A 26,498-nucleotide genomic window follows, 5' to 3' on the forward strand; every position below is an offset into this window, starting at 1 on the left:
CAAGCCTTGGGAAGTACTTTTCTCAATTTCTGTTTGCTGACTCACCCCTCACTAGAAGACACAAGGACTGTCACACTCCCTGGGAGGAGGCAAGGGTGACGTTGTTGCACCCAACCCATTCTGTCCACCTAGGAAAGAGTGAAGGTAGTATCTCTGCCCCACTGAAGGCATCAAGTTCATACCAAGGCACATCCACTGTTCCCTTACGGACTTGAAGCGTTATATTTGATGGGATGGGAAATGATGTCAAGTCAAGGCACTGGGGTCTGGAAAATGGGAGATAGAGGATGAGTTGGGGATAGAGGAGGAATCAGACTAATTAGGAATGGAAACCGCATCCAGGGACCTTACCTCTTCCACTTTTCCCACTTTTCCTGAGACGTCCTGCACAGATCTTCAAATTTCACTCCGTCATGTCATTGATCACTGTGATATAAGGCAAAGAGTATCAAATTTGGAATCTGAGGATCTGGTTACAGACATTTGTTAAATGATGTAAACTACCTGTGTGAATTTAATCTTTTAGATCCATTAGCACTCGGATTCTAGTGAACAAATTTAATATTACAGCTGAGAAATATTTCTAGAGCCCCTACTGGAAAATCTGATCTTGATAATGAAACCCTAATAAATCCATGGGGATCAAGGTGATCCAGTCTCAACATGGCTTCCCATTAATCCTTAATCAAATAGTTGATTTTAATTTCTCAGAGATTATCAGGAATAGTCTGTCAGTTTTTTGTACTGTGCCTGACTTTTGTGTTCCTCTGATGCTTGAAGCTGTATCACTGGGATTTCACATGACAGCAGGGTCACCCAAAGGGAACAGGTTTCAGTGGAGCTTCCTGACTAAGAACAGACAGCAAAGAAGGACTCAGCTCCCCACTTCGGAGGAAGGAGCCACTGGAAACCTATGCACAGCATCAAAACACTGTCAGATGCCGAAGGCCCAAGGAACAGACGCAGAGCGCTGGCCGAGATCTTGCCAGAGGATGGTCCCCTCACATCAAAGTCGCTCAAATGTGAGCTGCCTTCTCAAAGTAGCGTAGACCATGGTGATGTCAACGGAGTGAAGCCTATGGCAGTGGGGCCTTCCGGATCTTCATAACTGATGGGGCATTACTCATGGCGAGAAGACACCGCTGAAAAGAACTGTTAACAATCAGAACTTGGAATGTACAAAGGATGAATCTAAGAAAACTAGAAGTCCTCCAAAAGGAAACGGAACACATAAAGACAGATAATCCTAGGCATCAGTGTGCTGAATGCACTGGTTTTGGCCATTTTGAATCCGAAAACCAGAGGTTTTCTGCTCTGGAAATGACATGATCAAGAGGAATGACATTGCATTCATTGTCAAAAAGGACGTTTCAAGATGTATCTTGAAATATTGGGTGCATTTGAATTGTGGGGCAGGTGAAGAATATTGACAGTGCGGTGGACTGCCAAAAGGACAAACAAATCTGTCTTGGGTGAAGTATAGCCAGAGTGCTCCTTAGAGGCAAGGATGACCAGACTTCCTCTTACATACTTTGGACATGTTGTCAAAAGAAACCAGTCTCTGGAGAAGGACATCTTGCTTGGTACAGGGGTGGTAACTCCCTCACGGTCATAGAGTAAATGCTGACTCATAGTGGCACCCCTGTGGGTTTCCAAGATTATAACTGTTTATGTGAGTATAAAGTCCAGAGTTTCTCCTGCGGCATGGCTGGTGGTTTTGAACTGCTGACCATGCTGATCTCAGTCCAATGCATAACCACTACACCACCAGGGATCCTTCAATAGAGGTGTAGTGGGAGAAAAAAGGAAGACCCACATGGAGATGAATTGAGACAGTGGCTACAACAATGGGCTCAACATAGGATCAATTGTGAGACTGGTAGGAGCAGGTAGTGTTTCATTCTGTTACTCATCGGATCACTGTGAGCCTCAAGCAACTCGATGCCATTTAACAATGACAGCAGTCAAAGGATCCTCTGAGCCCATCTCAGCGTCATCTACCTTCTCGTCTCCACTTCCTTCCGACCTCAGCTCTCTCAGAGGTTCTTTCTCTCCAGTAATTTCCCATTTCTCCGTAAGTCCCTCAGACACAGATTTCTGTTTCCCTCCTCTCCTGTCGCATCTCTACATTCCTTTCATTAGGATTCTCTTCCGTGGTGGTGGCAGAGAGAAGGTGGGAATGTTCTTCGTGCCTTAATCATTTTGGGTCCATAAAAATTTGATCTCCTCCTGGAACTGTTTCAGGGCTTTTCTACTTTGGTGGTTGGTTTTTCTCTTTTTCTTTCTTTATTTTTTTGTTTTGTTGTGTTAGCGGTTGTTGATTTACTTTTTTGTCTTCTTTTTTGTTATGATTTGCTCTGTTTTGTTTTGCGTGTATTATTGTCTATGAATGGCTATCTGGACAAGATAAGTGGGATGAACAATCCAGAGGAGAGAACAATGAGACTGATGGTTCCAGTGGGGGGAAGACACCGGAGAGGGAGAGATGGAGGGAAAGGAGGGGGATGCCAACAAACCCAGGGACAAGGGAAGAATAAGTAACCTAAAATTGATGGCAAGGAGGGCATAGAATGCTTGGGAGGGGCTCCATCAAGGGCAATGTAGCTGAGAGGAAGTACCAAAATCCAAATGAAGGCCAAACATGGTAATGGGACGGGAGGAAAGTAAATGGAAATAGAAATGGGAGGCACAAGACGGATGTAGTGGTCTAAACACAGGCGTGTATATATGTAAATACATTTATATACAATGACAGAGGAATAGAGCTATGTATATATATTTAATTATAAAGTATTATGGTAGCTGGTGGACATTGGGCCTCCACTCAAGTATTCCCTCAACTAAAGAACCATTTGTTCTACTAACATGACACTCTGTGATGTGCACCTTCCCTGACACCATCACTAAAGACAAAATGGTGCATAAGCAAATGTGGTGAAGAAAGCTGATGGTGCCCGGCTATCAAAAGACATAGCGCCTGGGGTCTTAAAGGCTTGAATATAAACAAACAGCCATCTAACTGAGAAGCAACAAAGCCCCTATGGATGAAGCACACCAGTCTGTGTGATCATGAGGTGTCGATGGGTGCAGGTATCAGGCATCAAAGACCCAAAACAAAATAAACAAAAAGCATATCAATGAAAATGAGTGGGAGGGCAGAGTGGAGACCTTAAGCTCATCAGTAGTCAATTGGACACCCCCTGTCAGAATGGCCACAAGAAAGAGAAAAGGCAATCATGGTGCAATATAACACCTATGAAACACACAACCTTCCTCTAGTTCTTTAATGCCTCCCCCCGCAACCAGGACCCCAATTCTATCTTACCAATGGTACAGATAAGAACTCAAAACACAGGTAATCCAGAACAGATAAACCCCTCAGGACCAATAAGGGGAGCAACGATGCTAAGAGGGGAAGGGTGTGGGGGGGGGGGCAGGGGGGTCTAGTAAGGGGAAACTGATCACAATGATCAACCTATGGCCCCCACCCCAGGTGAACAGATGGCAGAAAAGTGGGTGAAATGAGACAGCAGTCAGTGTAAAACATGAAGAAAAAATTTTACAAATTATCAAGGGGGGAAAGGGAGGAGCTGATGTCAGGGGCTCAAGTAGAAAGAAAATGTTTTGAAAAAGATGATGACAACATATTTAAAGATGTGTTTGACAAAATGGATATATGTATGGATTGTGATATGAGTTGTAAAAGCCCCCAATAAAATAAAATCCAGATAAAAAATTTGATCTCCTTCAGGTTCATTTTAAAGATATTGAAATATTCCCAAGGGGAAGCCAATGTACTATCCTTATGTCTCCAGCTTACCTAGGTAAGCTTGAGAGTTTCTGAATCTTTTCTGAGCTTCCCCTTCATCAGCTCTAGAAGTGCAATAAGAACCTTCCTTGGATTGTTGAGAAGACGGAATTCGTGCAAAGTGTAAGGCTCATAATAGACATGCTAAAAAACGTGTGTGGGGCTTTAAAATACAGGAAGGAGGGAGGGAAAGGAGAAAGGGAGGTAGAAAAGAAAGAGGAAGAAAGAAAAGAGGACAGTAAGAAAGGAACAAGGAAAAAATAAAAATGATTATTTTTTTTTAAGAAAGGAAGAAAGGAGGAAGGAAGGGTTTCTTGTAGCTTGGACATCTGAGTAGAGTTTGACTGAGTCACTGCACAGTGGATTCGGACACAGGAAATATCTCCTCGTCTGGGGCTGAGAGATTGAGCTGTAATCTTTGGATACCAGAAGATATTACTTTGGTGGCTTGATAAAGTGGAAAGAGCATGCCTTTAAAATGTATCCTGAGCACAGGTGTCCTAGTGACTGCTGATGGGCAAACAGCTCACTGTGATTGTCCTCTCCACGGCCTAAGAATCTTGTATCCCTCCCCGTCTTTCTGTTCCTGGATCATGGTCTGTCCGTTGTAGCACTTAACAGGCCTTGCTCAAAACCTGGACAATCTAGATCCTATCCTATTAAGCTCACCTGCCATATTTCATATCCAAGAAGCTAAAAGTATACATAAGGAGTAGGCATGAATCTCAGAGATGATCTAAAACACTGCCTTTTGAATAGGCGGGAAACCATCGCCTCTCTATCATTTACCAAGGAAAGCCTTTTCAATGCAGCATCTGTGCCTGGAGCAATTTCATCAGTGACAAGAGTTTCGGATGTAGCTCTCTGAGGGTGTGTGGAATATGAGGCTGCTTCCCAAAACTAACTTATTTTTCATTAATTCATTTTACTGGGGGTTCTTACAAATATTATACCAATCCATATTTCTAATCATTCAAGCATACTTGTACAATTTCTGCCACCATCTTTTTCAAAACAAAACTAACTTCTTAATTGGAGTTGAGCGGGGAGAGACCGATATCAGTAGCTTGATTGCCAATTGTGGAACAAAGGGGCCTTTGCCAGGCTGGGAAATGGGAGCAGATCTGAATCCTATCCAACCCAGTGTCCATAGTGGGTCCCAAATATCCTAAACTGTTTCCAGGAGGTAGTACTTAGAGCACCTCATGGCTTCCCGGGAGCTTCCTGAGTCAGGCTGGAGAAGTGTGTGGTGGGGGGGGCAGAGAGTGGGGTGCATTTCCAGAGCTAGGTAAGTCTAACAGTATGCATGGTCATCTCCACAAAGCTATGCCTTAGGGAGGGAGGCTGGGCTCAGTTTGACTTGATCAAATATGCCCTGTCACTGGGTTCTACTTTCCTGCCATGTAAGTGGCCTTTTCTGTGATGACAGGTTTGGCATGTGCAGAGGATATTGGATATATATTTACCTTCCTAGATTCTGTATTTTCTGATTTTGAAGGAAGTCGCCATTCTGAAAGTTCCAATACCACTTCTTCTCCTGAATCACATGAGGTTGGGTATGGACAGCTCACTGAAGGTTGGTCGATTCAATGCTCTTATTTAAGACTGTACATTTGAAGCCAGCAATGGTGCCTAAGAATTCAATAACAAAATAGATGTGGTTGTAGCAATGTGGTGGTACAAAAAATTCCAGTGACAATTTGGAAATTGTCCCACTGGTAGCAGTAATGAGGTCCAGAGTGCAATGGGTCGAGTCCAATAATGGGGGCAGCAGCGACTTAAACAAGTGGCTCCTATAGCATGACCTTGGTTATGATTCCAGTTTTCCAACACCTGGTTCTTGGTTTTTTTCACAGACGTTGTCTGCTCCTGAGATCCTTCCAATACATTCCTTTCCTACCAATAGACTGGCGTCAGTGTCTGATGTTGACAACCAGAGTCCTGATAGGTATATGAAAGGTTGGCTTTCCACTCTGGGAAATTACCATATTCTGAACATCACAGACAAGAAAGCTGGGTTGAGACCCAGCTCAGGGCGTCCGGTCACACTGGAGCTGCCCTCGTTGGGTCACGGGAACTCCTGCTGCTTCCCTGTCCACCACAGGAACAGAGGCTGGGCTCTTCAGGGTCTAGTTGGGCTGTGATGTCAGTCCCAGCTCTGCTGGTCTCTGGTTATGTGAAGGACAAGGCATTGAACTCTCTGGGCCTCTATTTCCTTCCTAGAAGGGTAACTAGAAAAAAAAAAAAAAAAAGCACTGCCACAAAATCATACATTTTTATTAAACAAAAATATCAAACTGTGAAACTATTGTTTCTTGATACATCCTCCAGCTAGGTCTATACACTTCTGAAGTCAGGGGTGCCAGCTCTCTCAGCTTTCCCTGCAGAATTCTGAGCTCTGTGATTGACACCACACCCAAGTGGATGCCAGTCCTTGGGGACTCAAATCCGGCTTCTTTGAACGTTCTTTGAGTTCTGAGAACCAAAAGAAGTCTGAAGGGGTAAAACCAGGCCTGTAAGGTGGATGACATAAGACTTCCTAATAAAAAATGTTAAGACGACTCTTGGCTGCCCTTGAAGAAGGAGCAGGGACATTGTTGTGATGGGGAAAAAAATTCCTTGGCGCAACTCTCCAGGCTTTTTTTTCTCATCACTACAGTTTTCTATTTTCTTAGAACTCTACCTAAAAAAAAACAACACCCATGCTTATCCTGCATCCTTTTTTTGTTTGTTTTCGACAATGCATTTTTTTATTTATTTATTTATTTTAATCATTTTATTAGGGGCTCATACAACTCTTATCACAATCCATATATACATCAATTGTGTAAAGCACATTTGTATATTCATTCCCCTCATCATTCTCAAAACATTTGCTCTCATATCCCGCATCCTTTGTAAAAACTCTACAATGATGAACTTTGGGACTCCTCCAGATAGTCACTGTCACCCTCTGAGCTGCCTTGGCTGCCTTGAATGTAGCTAGCCTCTCAGATCCTCTGGGGAGCCACTGTGCTGACTGGGTCTTTCTTTTGAAAGCACCTTATGAGGCTAAGACAGGTGTATTACGAAGAACGTGCCTGCAGGCGTGCTCTGATCACAGAAAAATGTATGAACACATTTTGTGGGGGATAAATTTGTGCATCGGTGAACTGGAACCTACGTAGCAGTGCTAATTGACTTTTGGGAAGAGGTTGGACAGTGACCCCTAGAGACACTTGGTCCTCTGGCTCTCGTGGTTAAGGATCCTGGGATGTGTAGAGGGGAGCCCCTAAGCATTCTAGGCTTTTGCCTTTTACCTCCAAAATGAATGGGGATTCCCAAGAAGTCTGACCTCTCATGGAGCAGAGATGAAAGAAGACAGTGCAAAGTTGTGCCCAGAGTTTGAGTTTTGAATGTTATCACAGGGAAAAGAGTGATAAGAACAAGGGTGATACGGGTAATGAGCTTCGGACACTGGAGTTTGGGGAGCATGGTTCATTCTAACTGCAGCATCCAAAATAAGATAATGGTCATCATGTGTTACAGAAAAACCATGACTCCTTCTTGTTGAGCTAGACATTACCCAATCCCATTGCTGTTGAGTCCACTGTGGCTCATGGAAACCCCTGTGCTATAAGATAGAATTACCCCATTGTGTTTTCTTAGCTATAATCTTGACAGAAGAGGATCACCAGGCCTTTCTTCCAGAGGGCAGATGGGTGGGTTTGAGCCACCAAGCTTTAGGTTAGCACTGTTTGCTGAACCCGGGGGCCTTAGTGACTCGGTAGTGTTCGTGGAGTTGATAGGCATTATTGTGGAGGTTGAGAGGTGAAAGATGTGAGGACCTCAGGAAAAATGCTGACCTCCCTTCTGTTTCTTCTTCATGGCGTCCAAGTGACTCGGAAAGCAAAAGGATGCATTATCCTCAGGTTTGATCACGGATAGATTCCTTCAGCCAAGACAGTACCTGAAATACAGTACCAAAAACAAAACCAATAGCCCAAACCAGGAGTTGATGCTGACTCGTGGTGACTCTATAGAACAGAATAGAACTGTTCCCCGGGGTTGCCAATGCTGTCAATCTTCCTGGGAGCAGACAGCCACATTTTTCTCCTGAAGAATTGCTGGAGGTTGGAGGCCCCATCCTTGTGGGTTAGCAGACCGACGTGTAACCATTACACTACCGGGGACCCTTGAGACGCAGTAACATTTAGCAAATGGATTACTTGTCCCTGCAGTTAAGTTTGGATGCATGCATGTATTGTGATAAGAGCTGTATGAGCCCCAATAAAAAGTTTCTCATTCATCTCTAAGCTACTACTTGTGTTTGTGGAATAGCCTCTCTATTTCTATGGCCTTTGACCTGGGTGAACTCTGACCTGGGTGAACCAATGCGAACTCAACCTTAGCTCTTAATATCCTCCTGACGTTGCAAAACATGGGTTCGCTGTCTTTGCTTTTGTTCTTATTCGGACTGGACAGAGATGAGAGCAAAGCCACAGCACGATGAATGAAATGACTTCCCCAAGGTCATTCCGAGAGCAGTGATTCTCTAATGCTGAGCCTACCCTTTCTCCACTAGACTGAACTGAACAAAAAAAAATGGCTCTCAATCCCCAAACCTACATAATATTGTCTGAAAAGGAGAGGTCAATGAAGGCAAGCTCAACGGAGAAGCGTACTTCAGAACAATCCATGTATGCTATGCTTGAAGTGCTCGGACTTCAGGGGCAAGCTTGGGACCAGAGCAAGCCCGGCCTCTGTCTCTGAAAGTCTGGTAACTCAGCCTCGTTTGTTGATCCCATTATGTCCCCAGGATGATCTGGCTACCAAGGTGGCACAGTGCGTAAGCATCCAGCTGCTAAGCAAAAGGCTGGGAACTCTGGAGGCAGGTGTGGCAGCCTGCGTCCGTACAGATGTGCAGCCTTGGAGCCCAGAAGGGGCAGTGCTACTCTGTCCTATAGGCTTCCTTATACGTCCGAAGCAATGCAACAGCAATGCGAATAGTTTGGGGTATCTGGATCCCTGAGATAAGCAAAACATATTTTTAGGGTTGGCACAAACAGGCATGCCTCCAGCTTTCAACTGAAAAGAACCCTCTCCTTTATCATGTCAGGGATATTGGCTTACTGGACAACTTGCATCATCCAGAATTATCTACCAGCTAAGCAGAAGAAAGACGGCTTTGTTAGCACCAATCACAGGGTGAAGCCCATCGATTTATTCCGTGCAAAGACAGGCACCACATGAACTGGGATCCTGACTGCAGGGATGGAAGCAAGAGTCGACATCTTACTTAGCACTCACTGTAACCAAGTGTCAGGTCTGAGACTTGCGCTCACTGAATCCTTGCAAAAACTGTATCAGGGAGGCAAGACTGTTCCCACTTTATAGCCAGGAAAGCAGAGAGGTGAGGTTACTTCCCAAAAGACCAGACAGCTAAAAAGAGCTGGACCAGGGGGTTGAGCCCAAGGCAGTGTGGCTCTGAAATTGATGTCTTCAACCTTCACACTGTACAGAGATGAACGAGGCATGACCTCTGCCCTCCACGTGGACAAAGTCCTCCTAACTCAGAACAACACGGAGCCAGAACATAGAGAAATGAGGACTGTAGAAGAGGCATCGGGCTGTCACATTGCTCATTTCTGAATTAGTCATTTTGATTAGGTAATATATAGAATGATTTAAAATGTTGTAGAATTCTAAAGATAAAGAGAGCAATCAATTTCCCTGTGTGGAGACAAATGCTTAAATCCGTTTATTACCTATATGTCTCCAAAAATACATTATGAAAGTAAAAGCAGATCGGCACAATCTCTTCGTTTTTTTAAAGCAAATGGTAACAAATGTAAATGATCCATTTTACACTTTCACCATCAGGAAACCATTTTGGAGATCACTCCTTATCCATACTTAGAAGACTTTAATTCTGCAACTAAACTTTTTATTTTAAGATATATGTAGATTCACATGCAATTGTCTTGCTCTTTTTCATGCTCATATAATAAGGCATTATACTGATTACCATATTTTAATGAGTCTCTAGGAAGGGATAGTTAAGTCTTTTCCAATTATAAACATTGATGCAACGAATATACCTGTACATATTAATTCATATCAAAAAACCAAACCCAGTGCTTCTGAGTCAATTCTAGCTCATAGCGACTGTCTAAGACAGACTAGAACTAGAAACTAGTAGGTTTCTGAGACTGGAACTCTTTTTTAGAGTAGAAAGCCTTGTTTTGCTCCCAAGGAGAGGCTGGTGGGTTTGAACTGCTGATCCTGTGGTTTGCCTGAATGATAAATCCTTAAATGTAGAATTGAGTCAAGGGTAGGTGAAACTTTAACATAGTTATTGAAAATGTATCCTCTATGGGTATTATAAGAAGCCCTGGTGGCATAGTGGTTACATGCTGGGCTGTGGTCTACAAGGTCAGCAGTTTGAAGCCACCAGCCGTTCCTCAGGAGAAAGCTATGGCTGTCTACTCCAGTAATAGTTCCAGCCCCAGAAACCCAAAGGGGGCAGTTCTCTCCTCTCCTAAAGGGTCACTCTGAGTCGGCATCAACTCGATGGCAGTGAATTTGGTTTTGGGTTATGAGCATTAGCAGGAGATCTCGTGGTGCAAATGGTTAAGCACTCTGCCATCAACCAAAAGGTTGATGGTTTGAACCCACCCAGTAGCTCTGAATGAGTAAGACCTGGAGATATGCTTTCTTAAAGGTCACAGGAAGAGGTATGCCAGGAGCCCAAATGGGGCAATTATAGGTGATGGAACCCATATAACAGCATGGAGACACACCCATATGCACCCCCAGCACAGCATCCGTCTATGGTATGGACCACCTCAACTCATTGGACAGTGGGAGGCTGTCTCCGTTGCCCTATTGATGGCCACCTGTTTACCTTCCTGTGTGTCGACCATGGAGTTCAACATGTATCGATTTACTCATCTTCCTAAGTGTGTCCTTTGGATGGGTTCACGTTGTGCTCCCTGGCTCTGTCAATGGCTGAAGTAGTGGATTTAGGGATAGAATGCTTTTGACTATCTCCTATTTCAGCCTCTGCAGCTCCTGGCCTTACGCAGGCTGACTCTACGTGATCTGGCACAGAGAGGTTCAAACTCTGCACCTTCACTATGTGTTGAATGGCTTGTTATTATTTGACCTTGTTTGAAATTCAAGATTACAGACACTGATTTCATTTTGTTTCCATTTCCCTGGACTTACTCTTCATTACTTTACTCTTCAAGTCTAACCTCATTTTAGGAGCATCTCCTAGGAGAGTCAGAGGAATGGTATTCCAGCCTTTAATAAGTGAGCTTAGCCTACTCATGTACATTAATATGGTATGTACTTGTATTTGATTTTAATTCACTTGCTTTGTGTTATGTATTTCCTATGTTTTTTGCATGTGTAAGAAGGAGATTCTGACCAAGTATAATTTTTCATATTTATACTTTAACATCTATTTCTTTAGAGAGTTTCATTAACTCTCTACCATGAATATCACCATGTTACTATGATTACACTTTGCTACTATCTTCTCTGCTCACTGAATTCTTCGACAAGATATTAAATTTTTATATTATATTTCATATGATCACCCATAGATCTTTTTTGTAGTTACCCTTTTATTTTTTAATTTTAACTGTGTATTTATATATTATTCATCCATCATACCATTCAATGGTTCAATATATTAAAAAAGGGTTGTACAATCATCACAATTTCAAAATATTTTATTCACTTATATACTTAATGTTATTAGCTCCCCATTTTCCTCCAACCTCCCCTACTATAACCCTAAGACAATATTAATCTATTTCTTGTCTATATATTTACTTTTCCATGATTTTATAAAAAGAAAATCATTCAAATCTCTGCCCCATCCCACCTCCCAACAACTATCACAAAATAAAACACTGAAAAACCTCAATCCAAAAGAAAGCAGAAAATAACAAAAACAAGAATAAATTAAAGGAGCCCTGGTGGCATAGTGGTTACATGTTAGGGCCACAAAGTCAGCAGTTCAAAACCACCAGCTGCTCCACCAGAGACAGATGTGGCTTTCCACACCCATATACAGTAGAAACTCCTGAGGCAGTTTTACACAGTCCTACCGGGTCACGAGGCATTGTTAGCATCAACTGGATAGCAGTGAGAATTTTTAGTTTTAGAACAAATAAAAAAGGGAAAACAAATTATTGGGCGTTACATTTTAACCTAACTATGGCGTCTGCATTAATTCACTTTCTGATGTAGTCTATCCGAGGGTAACACTATTTAAATAGATCTTTATTATTTGATTGATGATCTTTAAATGGTAGCATTGGCCCTATCCCCCATTCCCATTTTCAGATTTTGTTAGCAATATAATCTGCTTATCATTATACTTATTATATTTTCTCTAATGAAATACTCCTCTTTCATTTAGTCTTGATCCTATGAAGCCCAACCCTTTATGGCCGAACTCATTTTGACTCATCGCTATTGTCCCGGAAAGAGCAGAACAGTCCCAGAGGGTTTCCAAAGCTGTGATCATCATGCAAACAGACTGCTGCATCTTTCTTCTGTGGCGGGCCTGGTGGATTCAAAGGGAAGCCCTTTGAGTTGGCAACTAAACACTTAACCACTACGTCATCAGGGCTCTTTAGCTTGAAGCTACAGTCAATGTATTTAACTGTATTTGATTCTAGTCACAGAGTCTCGCCGAATGGCTAAGTGAAACAGCACTGCAGTCTGATTGATACCTTACGATTGATTTTTTTTGTCCTGAGTGACTGCATTGTCCCTTTTGCATGGGGTTAGCCACCTCAAATGTTTGCGGACTCCTGGTGGTGTATTCTTAAAAGCTGAGATTCCTGGTTAATGTCTCTCTCCTTGTCTGGGAGGCAGGAGGGAATCACTCCTGCAGTGTGCCCTGTGCTCACTAAAGTCAGCAGTCTGGCTGGACTCCCCGGCAACTGGGCTTCTGGGCATGAGGGGTTTACTTCTAGGAGGTGGTGCCTTTGGCTCAGGGCTTGGTATCTCCTTTCCATTCTGTGCTCCAGCACTCACGCTTACTACTTGGAGGAAAGCCCAACAATCCCTGTCACTGTGGGAAGGAAGAATGTTGGACGAGCCGGCCCACTTGGCTACTTTTCTGGCACCAGCCCAGCCAATGATGCTGTCAGTTCCCCATGGGATCTTTGCACTACCCAGCTTCTACCACCTCCTGACCCAGAGCCGCTCTGGCAATGTTCCCGTTCCCTGCTTTCTGGCTCCTAGATAGCATAAAGCACTGGACTGTGAATGGGAAGGTTAACAGGCCAAATTCATGAGAGACATCTCAGGAGAAAGGTCTGGAGATATGTTTTTGAAAAGTCAGTTTACTCTGAGACGCATGGGATCGCCGTGAGTCAGACTCAATAGTGGCGGGCTTAGCTCACCCAGGACATGGACCCCAGCGTGTGCTGTATCGTCCCTCTGCTGCTATGCACTCTCCTGGAGGAATCATTTAGGGACCCTTCACACATTCCAGACTGAGAGTTCCCAGCTGTGAGAGCTAAGGTTTTGCATCCACCTGACTAGAATAGGATTCTCAGTGGTTGCTAGTTTAACGGCCCCCGTGTTAGTAATCCCCTCATGTTGTGATCCCCTTGGAGTGTGGCCTACTTCAAATCCAAGTGCAAATGCTTGCTTGCTTTTTGCTGGGTCAGATCCTCCATCTGTCTCATCATCTGGGTCTGTAGACTAAAGCCAGAGGGATGCTCTATTGCCTGCTGATCCTGGGAGTGTTCAGCAGCCTGCCATCTTGCCTGTCATCCTTGGATTGTAGCCAAAACCCTGTTGTCCAATCGGCCATGCTTTGTATTCATCCGCAGTTCACCCTCTTACCTGCTAACCTTGGTTTCATTTGCCTCTGCAGCCAGCAGCCTGTTGTATGACCTTCAGGCCATCATGCCCTGTAGCTACGCAGTCTAGAGAAGCCTACAGCCTGACATCTAGCCACAGACTCAGAATGTACCTGCCTCTACAATGGTGTGAACCATTTCTTGTTACAAACCTCTCTGTATCTATACATAAATAAAATTCCCTGGTTTTGCTTCTATAGAGAACTCAGCCTAGGACACTAGTGTTGCTAATAAGGGTGTTTAAAATTTTTGTTCTATTATTTCAACAGTTTTTAAAAATATGGGCAGGGGGTGGGCAGGAATCACCACATCATGTTAAAATCACTAACCCAATCTTCACAAAGATGTTTAAAAAGAAGGGTTGATGGGGGAGGGAGGGGCAGGGAGGGAGGGGGGAAATGAGGAGCAGATAATAGGAGCTCAAGTAGAAAGCAAATGTTTTGAGAATGATGAGGGAAACAAATGTACAAAAGTGCTTGACACAATGGATGTATGTGTGGATTGTGATGAGTCATGTGAGCCCCCAATAAAATGATTTAATTAAAAAAAACAGTGGGGTTTATGATGGTGGAAGATTTAACAATGGATGTTGGTAGTGATTGTGTAACATAGCTGATGTAAATGGACTCTGGTTGTGCATATGAAAAATGTTAAAATGGCAAATGATGTGTTATCCATATCTTTACCGCATTAAAAATGCAGCTGAAATTTCATTGTCTTATTTAAACAACATCTACTTCTATCTCTTAGTAACTTTGTTGTTTGACTTTAGTCAAATAATTTTGGCTGACTGGCTACATTTTTTTTAAAAACATATGTAAAATGAAAGTCCTGGGTAAGGTGACTGTGTGTGTGTGTGTGTGCGCGTGTGTGTGCGTGTGTGAGTTGTGTGAGGGTTGACAGAGCCGATCATCTGTTTTACATAATTTACACGTAATTTTTTCCAACTCATCCATTGCCATTTTCTCAACGGGCATTGCTGAGCCCTTCCTCCTGGTATTCCTTGTGTCCACTCCTTTTTCTTTCCCAACCTTCTGGACTTTCTCCTGGGATAAAGCTGCCCTGTTGATCTGACATGGAAGTGAGCCCAGGTCTAGACCTGAAGGGGATGAAGGACCACAGTCTTGGGGTTCCACTGGTCTCTGTTTGACCAGTCAGCCGGGTCTCTTTCAGGGTTCCGCTCTACAGTTTTCTCCTACTCTATCCAGGACTTTCCACTGGGATCCTAACAGCACATTATCTCCCTCAGTACTGCCCTGCTTCCATCATTTTAAGTGAACCTCGTTCATTGTAAATTGCCTTCTCCTTCACCCAAATGAACACTTATCTACACTCTAATCAGTGATTTATTCTCTCCCTCCTTCCCCCTCCTTCCCTTGGTAACCAGCAAAAACTTTTTCTGTAAAAATTTCTCGTGAAAATTTCTTGACTTTATAATAATAGTAATCGCATACAATATTTGACCTTTTGTGATTGACTCATTTCACCCAGCATCATGTCTTCCAGATTTATGGATGCTTACCGAGGTGTTCGGCAGTTTCATCATTATTCTTTAATGGTGTGGAGTATTCCAATGTGCAGATGTTCCAAGCAGATTCACTCATTCTTCTCTTGCTGGGCAGTTGGGCTGCTTCCCTCTGTTGATATTGTGAACAGTGCTGCAATGAACATGGTGTACATATATCTATGTGTTACACCTCTTATTCCTGCAGGATATATACCATGTAGAGCAAATGGTGGCTCATACAGTATTTCTACTCCCAACTATTTGAGGAATCTCTATAAGGCTTTCCAGTGCGGTTGCCCATTTCATCATCCTCCCTGAGTGTGTGAGGATTCCAATCTCTGCAGCCCCTCGCCAACATTCATTCTCTTTTTTTCCCCGAATGTGCTATTAATGTTGGTATGAGGTCATACCTCATCATTACTCTGATTTCCATCTCGCAAATGGCTACTGATTGCAAGCATTCTTCGTACCTTTGTTGGCCCCCCCAGCGTCTTCTTTGGAGAGCTCTCTGAGCCTCTCCTCTGCCCACTTTTGAGTTGGGTTGCCTTTTTCTTGCTGAGCTGTTGGTGTTTTTAGAAACCATTCCCTCGTCTGATAGGTTATTATCCAAAAGTATGTTTTTGCCAGTCTGTGGCTTCTCTTTTCACTCTTTTGGTGAAATCTTTCAATACACACAAGTGTCTAATTTTCAGAAGGTCGCAGTCCCCTAGCTTACCTATCGTCTGCTGTTTGTGCATTCAGGGGTTATGTTCGATAGTGTACTTATGTCATTTACTAAGGCCTCTAAGTTTGTTCCTATTTTTTTCACTGATAATCGTTATAGTTCCTGCATTCTCTTCTAGGTCTTGAGCCCTCTTGAGTTCATTTTTTGTATATAGTGGGAGAGATGAGTCCCGTTTCATTCTTTTGGAAAGGGATATCCAGTTTGGGAACAAGCTGATCTGCAAGCTTCTTTCGGGTCTGAAACTCTACACTCCCCCATGTAAGTGCAGCCATGTGTGACCACCACCCCCAGCTCCCCTAAGCCAAATTCCCATCAACACCTCAGCCTTCCCATCCTCTATCTGCATGGAGCATCTATGAGTAATCCTGTCTCCTTCCCAGTTGCTGCTTTTGCACTTGACAATACAGTACAAGCTTGGATGACACTAATTTAGAATGCATGATAAGTCAAGGATGGGAGCAAAGTTTATCTTTGTTTAGCAAACCAGGATTTTGTGGAAGGTGCCGATAAGCAGTGTCGACAGCATTGCCATGCCAGCGTTCAAATGTCTTAAGCAGCAGCTCTTTTTCAACCCCCAGAAAGCACTTTCGATGGGGGCATTTATATCTACCAGGTACCAACTTTTAACTCACAGCATTTGATCAAATAGCCTGACGACTAGGACTCTCATCTGCCCGAAGTCTGACTCCTTTCCCCGGAGCACTTTTATATGCATTTGCACCCTACTTTGCAAGTGGAAAAAACTCTGTGCCACACAGAGAGATGAGTGAGCCCCAGGGCAGGGGGGCTCAGCCAGCAGAGCGGCCAATCCCAGGCCTGCAGCAGTGCACAGACACATTCTACCTGCAGCTGCTTGCGCCTGGTGGAACCACTGTCGGGGAGCTGCCATGTGACACAGGCCGAGAGAAGGGCATCACTGATGAATGAAGAAGAAGCCCTTGCAAGTGGCATTTGCCAGCCACAGTCAGACGCAAGAAGCCGTGCCATCTGGCAGCAGTATTGCATTGCAGAAGAACCTGTTTCAAAGGTCTCTATCACAGGGGCTTCAAAAAAATTCCTGAGGAAATGGAATTTAAAGATGATAGTGTTGTTGTTTTTTAATCCCAGGAATGTTTTGATGCTCCATCACATACTTAGCGAGTACCATTGTTGGTTGCTGGGGTCCCTGCGTGGTGCAATTGGTGACCACACTCAGCGGTGACCGAAAGGGTTGGGTGAGGTTCCAGTTCACCCAGAGGTGTCTTGCAAGAAAGGCCTGGCAATCGACTTATGAAAAGCTTGCATTTCAAGCCTTACAGACCACAGTTCTCCTGTGACACCCGGGGGTTGCCATGAGACGGACTAATTCCATATGATTTCTAAACCCACCCATAATGCAGAAGTGCTGAAGTTACAAGAAGAAAATCTACAGATAGCTCATAAGGCCTACCGGGCAATGGTGCCTGGAATTTACCTGCAATTTAACAAGTGCAGATACTTGACAATTACCTGAACTGTTACATTCTGATTATTATTAAGGTGTGTGGGCCCAACAATATCGATAAGGTTACAAACATTGTAACCTCATGTGGGGAGAGAGCAGACAAGTTCAGTGCTGAATTCTGACCTCACTGTCTGTTGTGCAGCAAGGCAGGCCTCCTCGCAGAAGGACAAGGTCAGGGACTTAAGCTGCAAATGCGATATCTGACACCTATTTGCCTGAAAGGAAGCTTAACCTCTCCAGGAGAGATGGAGAGTTTCTGAATTTCCTGGGGAAGAGACTCTCTGGGTGCCCAGAGGAGTGGGGAGTGGAGGTGGAGGGGAGAGGGGAGGCAGCGTCATGTCTTTAACGGCTTCTCTTACTGCAGGGAGGTTTGCTGCTGTTGCTTCCAGCTCCGGATGACCCCACAGTCTTGCCCGGTCCTGCCACGTCCCACAGCACAGCACACTGCCGGGTCCTGCACCGTCTTCGCCATCAGCGGTATGGGTGAGATCATTGTGGTGTGTTGACACTCACACACACACACACACACCGTTTCAGGAAGGTTTCCTTCTGCTTCTGCTGACCCTTGGCTTTATCAAACAGGATGCCCTTCTCCATTGATCGCTCCCACCTCCTGATGAAGCCAGAGTACTGCGCAAGTCACCGTCGCAGACGTCCCTCTGGGATCTGCAGGGTTTGGGATGGCTGAGTTTCCGCTGCAGATGGCTAAGGCTTTCCCTCCACTCTGTCTTACTGTGGAGGCTCCACTGAAACCGGTCCACTTTGGCTGACCCTGTTGGTATCTGACCCCCACCCCAACCCCGTTTCCCTCAGGACCCACTCCCCACTGGTATCTGAAATACAGGTGGCACAGCTTCTGGCCTCAGACTACTCCTAGCCCATTGCCACCGAGTCAGACAGCATAGAACTGGCCCTGTGAGTTTCCGAGATTGTAACTGGTGTAACTGTTTCTGCAGAGTAGAAAGCTCTGACTTTCTCCCAAAGACTGGCTGGTGGTTTCAAACTGTGGACCTTTCGGATTGCAGCCTAATGTATAACCATTATGCCACCACCTTCCCATCCTAGTAACATCCAAGTCACCACAGTAGGACAAACAGACAGATGAGTGGTGACATGACAATGGAGGATGGACATTCTTAGAGGCCAGCATTTTTGTAGGCTAAGAAAGCTAATTAAGACCCTCCTTTCCTTCCGTAGCTCGTTAACTCCATAATTGGCTTCCTTCAGCCCACAGGCTCCGTGAAGCTCAAACTCACAAGGTTTGAGATCTCTACTTGAAGGTGAGGATTAAATACCGAGCTCATCAGAGCACACGTCTCCATCATTAATGAAGCGATGCTCTCCTGGGAAGACGAGCTTACGACCCCTGGAACGCAATCACAGCGCTGGCCAGCTGGGAGTTCCTGATCATGGGCAGCAGATCCTGCCTGGCCAAGGTTTTTGGCTAAGAAATCTATCACAAATCGGCCCCTCCTTCCCAGATGTCTTGTGCAGGGAACTTACCAGATGCTTGAAATTTCACTCCCAGCTGCCAATTCTCGGTTGCACTGAAATTTTCTTATAAAAAGGCAGACTAGGAAGCCAAGAGAGACATTTTCCCAAAGCAATGCACACTGATGGTGGGTGGCAGCTTTAGCTGCGGTAGAAAATGCTTCCAGTGTAAGGAGAGGGACTTTGAGAAGCGAGGTACTCTTATTTCGGTGGCATGCCCTCCGTTCACGGAAAGGGAGATTAATGTAACATCTCAAGAAGAAGCAGGGGCACGTGGGTGACTCTGGTAGAACCCCTGCCCTCCATGCAGAAACCCTGGTACAGGGCCCAGCCCAGCCAGCTCAGGCAAAGCCACTGCTGTCTGTCTGTCTCATAATGGCCAGCTCTATCAGTAAAGGCTGGTGTGTTGCTGTGAGGATGACCAGGTTTCAGCAGAACTTTCAGTTCAAGAGAGACTAGGGAGAAAGACCTGGCAAACTGCCCATGAAAGCCCTGTGGATCCAACCTACAGCTGATCAAGGAATGGTGCACAACCAGACAGCCATTGTGCCCAGGGTCATCATAGGTCGGGGCCAACCCAACCCACAACTAGCAACCACAGCAGCACAGGTGTGCTATGGAAAAAGCTTACAAAAGAAACCATAACGTCTGTGTTAGTCTGGGTACTGTAGAGAAACAAATCCACAGACACTCATGTATAAAAGAGAGTTTTATATAAAGGTTAACTGTGCATCAAGACATTCCAACCCAGTGCTGCCCAAGCCCACAAGTCCAACATTAACCTATGTCCAACACCAATCCACAAAGTCTTCCTCCAACTCACAAAACAGATGCAACAATGTGGACTGCAGGGGGAAAGCCGAGTCAGTGAATGTGTGAGGATCTCAGCACTGGCAGGGGTCTCCACACGGCTGCTCCAGCACCCAGGGCTGCATCGGGGTAGGTTCATGTGGCTTCTCCTCAGGGATGTCTTGCGGGAAGTGAGCCTTGCCAGCTAAAGCAGGGATCTGGCTAAGGCAGCTGCACCCTGGTCCGACCTTCAGAAAGCAAGAGACCCGAGAACTAGAAAGGCGAGGCTCATGGAGACATTTATCCCTCTGCCCTTCAAATTAACCCCACATGTGTTTATCGGCCAGGTTGGCACAATAAACTAACGACCTCAATGTCCTACCACCACAATAAGGAAAATACCTCCACATGTGGACAAGGATTAGAAGGTGTAGAGCAAAATTGAAAACAATAGCTGTTAGTGTTTTCCATAAAACTTCACTGAAAATATGACCTAGCCCACCTATATGCCCGCACATACATATGTAGAGAAGTTTTCCCACAACACATGGTATCTTTGTTTATAAGCCCCCCAAATTGTTTCCAGGCCTCTGTGGACAGTATCTATGTTTTCAGCATGCATGTCCACAATGGAAACTTGGTGTTGGTTTCATGTTGACTGACATTTGTGGGAGAACTGTTTTGAATCTGACTGACATACTCAGAACTTAGACCTGGAACAGTGTCGGAAGAAAAGATCCAGCCAGCCCCAGGTAGCCTGACCTACTGGCTTCCTGATTGAATTTAAGTCTGCTCACACACCAATTGAGTGTAGCTCTTAGGAAATTCAGCACACAGTTTCCTAAAAGTAGGCCCACAGGGCAAACCTGCTTCCACTACTACAATGGATTTTTGGCTTGTGACTTCAAGATAATTCACACCACTGGTAAGAAGAAGGAGGAAGGGATTAACATTTATTTCCAAATCATCATGATGACTGTGACCCAGAAACGGGTAGGTAATAAGATAAACTACCCATGTTGGACAATCCACTTTGCTTTGGAGCAAATTCAGCGCTTGCATTCATTGCTTAATTAAAATGACACATAGGCTGGTCAAGCCACTGACCTGTTCAGAAATCTCTGTGGCCCCCTAACTGTTAACCTGGCCCATAAAACCCTTAGCCTGGTGGTCATGACCTTCCTGAAGGTACCTGACTCCCTAGGGGTGTCTGCCCCAGTCCAACCAAAGAGGAAGCCTTACTTCCTTATCACACCCTGCGCTTCCCTAGCTCAGCCTGACTTACTGTGGCCCCTCACCCTGGTGGCCGATCCTGTCTTTTCCAATTGAGACCCGTCCTGAAACATCTCACAACTTTGAGTTGCCCAACATGGCCTATTTGTTTCTCACTAACCCTGACACGGGTGGCCTCCCGGATCCAGTCCGTGCTCTCTGAACCCAAGCTTACAGTCGAAAATCGTGGCCTGTTTCTTCGACTCTGCAGGAAACCTCTGTCTTTAATCATGCATTGAAGATGCTGCAGCTCTCTACACCTTTGGATCCTAAAGTGCTGGCTTGTACACCTCTGGCAACCCTCAGTGTGCTCTATGTTGAGTTGTATTGATTTGTGTCCTCCTGCTATGCACAAATTCCACCCCAGTGTGAGTGCTTGTCCTCGATAGCAAGCGAGCGCTCTTGTCCATGTGTGTTTGCACAGCATCTCTAACCATGGAGTCAAGGCTAACTCCTAGTGACCCTCGAGGACAGGATCCTGTGGGTTTCAAGATGGTAACTGTTTGCTGGAGTAGAAAGCCCCACCTTTCTTCGGTAGAGTGGCTGTTAGTTTCGAACCATGCACCTTGCAGATAACCACTATGGCACCGAGGGCTTGAACCCCCTGCCACCAAGTCAATTCCAAATCATCGAGACCCTAGAGGACAGAGTAGGACTGCTCTGCTTCATGGGGTTTCTGAGACTGTCCACCCTGCCAGGAGTAGACGGACTCATTGCACATCCCTGGAGAAGCTGGTGGATTGAATCACCAGCCATGCAGTTAGCAGCCCAGTGCTCAGACTACTGCACCTCCAGGATTTCACACACAGTCAACCAGATGCCCCAGGGTATCAGAGGAGAACGGTGCTCCACTGGGTTTTCCATGGTTGACTTTTCAGAATTGGACTGTTAGGGGCAGACTCGAACCTCCAATCTTTCTGTTAGCAGTCAAGCGCCGTTAACCATTTGCACCACCCAGGGACACCTCAGTATGTAGTGTGTCTGCAAATACATTTATTTATATACTCAAGCTAACTGGTCCAAGGAGGCTACTCGCTGCCTCGCTCTATGCCACATTTTGACAGATGTGCCACGCTCATTCTCATCTCCGTATGTCAACCTCCCTGTCCGCCCAATTGGAAACCATAGTCAACCATCAAAACTAGCTTCAAGCCACCCTCCTTCTTTGGGTTCTTTATCTAGAGCCATCTCCCCAGTTCTCATAGTTTGGGTCCAAACTGTATCAGATATCTTGATACAGAGTCACTTTTCTGTACTTCCTGTATCCTCCTCCGTTTGTTCAGCAAAGATCTCTGGGCAGCTATCAGGTGCCAGTGCAGTGGGAATAGGGAGGTGAGAGACTGCTTGTGAGCAGAAGGTTGGGGGTGAGTTTAGATGGGATCTGATGGGATTGAGCACTGGTGTGAGGGCTACGTGTCTGCATCACCGAGTGTGAGGCTGGCTAGCTAACTGAAAAGAGAACTTTTTGGAAGACTGTGGAGTTGCCCACAGGGCCAGAAAGGCAGACTGGGAAACCTAGCATGTACACATGCCTGGCTGCATAATACAAGAACTCCAACTTCTTCATTCCTTTTGTTTCTCCACTTGCATATCATACTTCCAGAAGAGAGTGCCTATGTGGCCTATTTTGAGTCATGAGTGTGACCCTCGGCCATCGAAGGGCAAAACACCTACTTGAATAATATTCCTCCTCCAAGTAGAGAGGAAATCCCCTTCCCACAAAGCATCCTGATCATTTCATAAGAAGATGGGATGGGTGCTGGACAACTATAAGCAATGATAGGCTTAGGAAAATTAGTTAGATTAAGTCATAATGGCCTGATGACACCAGTTCTCTAGGAAGATCAGACGTACCACTCTGAGCAGTCCAGAAAGAGTAGGTCTCTGGGTATCCTCACCCTGGTGGAGTTGGAATGGGCACTGCCATCTCTTTAGACCAGTGGTTCTCAACCTTCCTAACACCGTGACCCTTTAGCACAGTTCCTCATGTTGTGGGGACCCCCAACCATAAAATTGTTTTCATTGCTACTTCATAACTGTCATTTTGCTACTGTTATGAATCGGGAGACCCCTGTGAAAGGGTCGTTCAACCCCCAAAGGGGTTGAGACCCACAGGTTGAGAAGTGCAGCTTTAGACCAAGATAAACTTCAACTCTCCTAGCATAAGAATTGTATAAAGGTCACATTCCTGTGTCTAATTCTACATCCCTGTTTCTAGCACTCAGCCCAACTGAATTTGGTCCAGGTAAGGGTTCTTTGACTGAATGGCATTTTCTCCCTCAGCAAACTTCATTCTGTATCTATTTTGAGAAGGCAATTACTCCACCAAAAGAAAAATCCATGAACACAAAAAACAATATGGATTCGTTGAGCAAAGTTTCTTGGTTGCCTTCCATGAGACCAATCCCTTGGTTGGGTTCTGCAGAACATCTAGCATGGGTCCTATTCTTTGATGGTTAATAATGGGGAGAAGAATCATGGAGCCATATGTATAGCTGCCAATGTTGCAAAGGATTTGATTTGCCAGCAAATTTAAGGGACTTGGGGTCTGCAACTAAAGAATGCTGGCGGCACTGTCAGATAAGCATTAAGCTAACCACAAGATCAGTGGTTCAAACCCACCAGTCACTCCATGAGAGAAAGATAAGGCTACTCCTACAAAGATCTACAACATTGGAAACCCTATATAGGGTCACTGTGAGTTAGAATGAACTCGATGGCAGTGGGTTTGTTGTTTGTGGATGTTTTTATTTTTTAGGGAGGAGAGTCTTGGTCTACAATTACAGCCCTTCTCTGAATCTCTGAATTATTAAAGAATATAACACACCAAAACCCACTGCCAACAAATGGATTCTGAATCATAGAGACCCTTTCGGGCAGAGGAGAACTGCTCCCTGGGATTTCTGAGACTGTAAGTCTTTTTAGGGGCAAACAGTCTCGTCTTTCTCCTGAGGGGTCATTGGTGGATTTGGGACTGCTGACCTGGCAGTTAGCAATGCAAGTATCACCCACTACATTACCAGAGCTCCTTAAAGAATATTAAAGGATGCAACAGTTGAAATTAAGAATTATGAAACTACCCATTTATTCAATGGCGTCACTAGAGTTGGTGTTGCCCAGTGTGATAAATCATAATTTTATCATTCCCCCTCCCCACACCCTTCTGCCACCACCTGGGGGTGTTCCTCCTGTACCACACAGAATCCCTGTTGTTGTTGTCAGGTGTCCTGGAAGTGGTTCTGCATCATAGCGACCCGATGCACAACACAATGAAACACTGCTTGGCCCAGCACCCTCTCCCCAGTTGTTCTTCTGTTTGAGCCCGGTGTTGCAGCCACTGTGTCCAGCCATCTTGCTGAGGGCCTTCGTTTTCACCATCCCTCCACTTCCCCAGCATGAGGTCCTTCTCCAGGGTCGGGTCTCTCCTGATAACATGTCCAAAGTACGTGAGACAGAGTCTTGCCATCCTTGTCCCTACACAGCAGTTTGGCTATATGTCTTCCAAGACAGATCTGTTTGTTCTTTCACTGATTATAAATCTTAATCATAGACTAAGAAGTGATAGACACAGTTGTAAATGGCTTCAATGTAATATTTGTTAAACTACATGAATACTAACAATAAATGGTTTTATGAAACATTTTTACACGGAGTTCTAGAATTAGTTACAACATTCTTAGGAACGTAGTGAAAGCTTTTTTCATTTTTCTCCCCCTTTAATTGTATTCTCAAAACCGTTAAGATCACAAATACTAATCACCTCAGTATTGTAGCTAAGACACCAGAACATTTGACAAAATCTGCAACTATAAAAGGACCAGCAGCCACACACAAAAAGCAAATATTCGTTGTGCATACAGATAAAAATGATTCAAAGCATTGTTGTCATTGAGTCTTGGTGACAGCTCGGACTGGAGTCCAGTAGAAGAGCCACAAAGTAAATGATCATAAAGTTTGAGCCTGGTCGGTATATCGATACATGGAAGGTGGGTTCTCAACAACAGGAAATATTTGTATTGCTCTAACTAACTACACAGATATTTTCATGAAGAATAATAAATTTCTGCTAAAATATGGCACATTTCCCCCCCAAACCATTTTATTAGGAGCTAATCCAGACATCATGATAATTCTGCAGTTCAATCACATCAAGCAGTATTGTAAAATTGCTACCAAAATCCGTTTCAAAACATTTTCTTCCTTCTTGAACTCCTTACTGTCAGCTCCCCTTTCCCCTCCCTCCCACCACCTCCCCCAGCATACCCCACCCGCACCCCTGGAACCCTAATTCTAATGGTTGGCTCTAGCAGTTCTGGGTTTCATAGACTGAAAAACAGAAAACACATAAGAAAAATGCAAGAAGGCTGCCCACCATGACAAGCTACATCCGAGAAGAACCCCAACAGGAAGAAAACCACAGAACACACTGAAAGCCAGATCAAGCCCAAAGTCTATCAGAGGGGAGATCAAGTGACAGGGTTTTAACCCTTCAAGTCAGACTTATCATCTTAATTGACTGTAGTCACCTCCCCAATACTCTCTGTTTGGTAGCCGGTTTCTTCCCATCCCTCGACTCTGAGGAGAAGGAAATTGCCAGAGGCCTATTTCCCGTTCGATCTCACAAACGTGTCTTGGGTTTCCACTGTGCTCCACACCAGGATCTCACAATTTAAGCTCTGATGCTACTCCCGTCTCCATCTTTGGGCTGTTTAATTTAGAATCCTTGGGTCATCGATGTTGGTGTGCCTCTTTCATGTGGACTTAGTGGACATCTCACCCAGATGGCTGCTCATTTGGAAACAAGCCTTTCAGACCCCCAGGTGCTGCTCTATCTGATAGCTGAGTGCCATCAAATTTCTTCACCACACTTTACTAGCACCCATATCTTCTGCGTTTCCTTCATGAGGGTGAGTATTGAGCGGGGTCATGTCATAAAAACTAGTTGTTCTTCGATTGGAGCTAGGATTATGTGCAAACCCAAATTTCAACCCTGAATCTATGCTTTTTATCTGCCTCTGGCTCACCTTAGAGACATCCTTGTTAATTTATGGTAGAGAATCTTATCGATCAGCTCCCTGGCGCATAAGGATCTTCTGTTCATAGTGTCCTTGTTTAGCCCAGGGTCTAATTTTTAAAACACTGTTGAGAGAAGAAGCTTGAACCAGTGTAAGCTAGCTACAAATCACAATACCTGAATTTTCATTTGTACAGAATAAATCTTTATGTGGCTGGATGCTATTTACACCAACAATGGGAGTTGGTTGTCCAGCAAAATTGACAATAATATTCACTGACAATTTCAACCACAAGTCTACCAGAGTAATATATAGTTTAATACAGCAAGCAGGTACTAAGGTGATGTTGGTCTGCCTACTGACAGTTCAATACTCTTGATACTTCTGCCTTAACCCCTCAGGTTACAGGCATATCTGAGGTGCATACAATTTTCATCAACAGTAATTTCAGTGGTGCTTTATCTGACAGTGTCACGGAGTGCCGTCCACACCCCTGCACACCCGTGCACTCGCACGCACCCCCCCACCCCCGCC

Source organism: Echinops telfairi, unplaced genomic scaffold, assembly GCF_000313985.2.
Source record: "Echinops telfairi isolate 266 unplaced genomic scaffold, ASM31398v2 ScPeMD7_7475;HRSCAF=8513, whole genome shotgun sequence".
NCBI lineage: Eukaryota > Metazoa > Chordata > Mammalia > Afrosoricida > Tenrecidae > Echinops > Echinops telfairi.